Here is a 451-nt window from a genome sequence, read left to right as displayed (position 1 = left end):
AGGAAAGGGGAGGAGAGGGATGCTCCACCGCCAGTGACGTCACCAAAAAGACTCCATTCTACCACTAGCTAACAATTGTCAAAAAAAGATGGGGTGGAGGGGTACAGTCACCACAAGCATTAAGAACTTACTAATATTAAATTAGTTCAGAAAATTGACATAACATTACAGAACAAAAATTGTAGAAATCGTTTAATTTTTACTCATTTTACTCATTTTTACTTTTAAGTGTAGGAGAGTGAACGAGTGTGGAAATGGCAGTTTGCAAAAAAGTAAGATATATTATTCTTAATTCTTTTTTCATATCGTTACCGCTTTATTACTATGAAGAAGTGACAATTTAAAGTGTGATTGTTCAAATTTTAAAAACAAAATTAAGCATGCAATGTCATGGTAACACAAGTGGCACTGGATTGTAGGAATGAGCCTGCTATTTTTGAGTAATAATAAT

Source organism: Doryrhamphus excisus, linkage group LG1 (genome assembly GCF_037039965.1).
Source record: "Doryrhamphus excisus strain RoL-2023G ecotype Guam linkage group LG1, RoL_Dexc_Guam_v1.1, whole genome shotgun sequence".
Lineage (NCBI taxonomy): Eukaryota > Metazoa > Chordata > Actinopteri > Syngnathiformes > Syngnathidae > Doryrhamphus > Doryrhamphus excisus.
The sequence above is the reverse complement of the archived record's forward strand: the minus strand, read 5'-3'. Positions refer to the sequence as shown.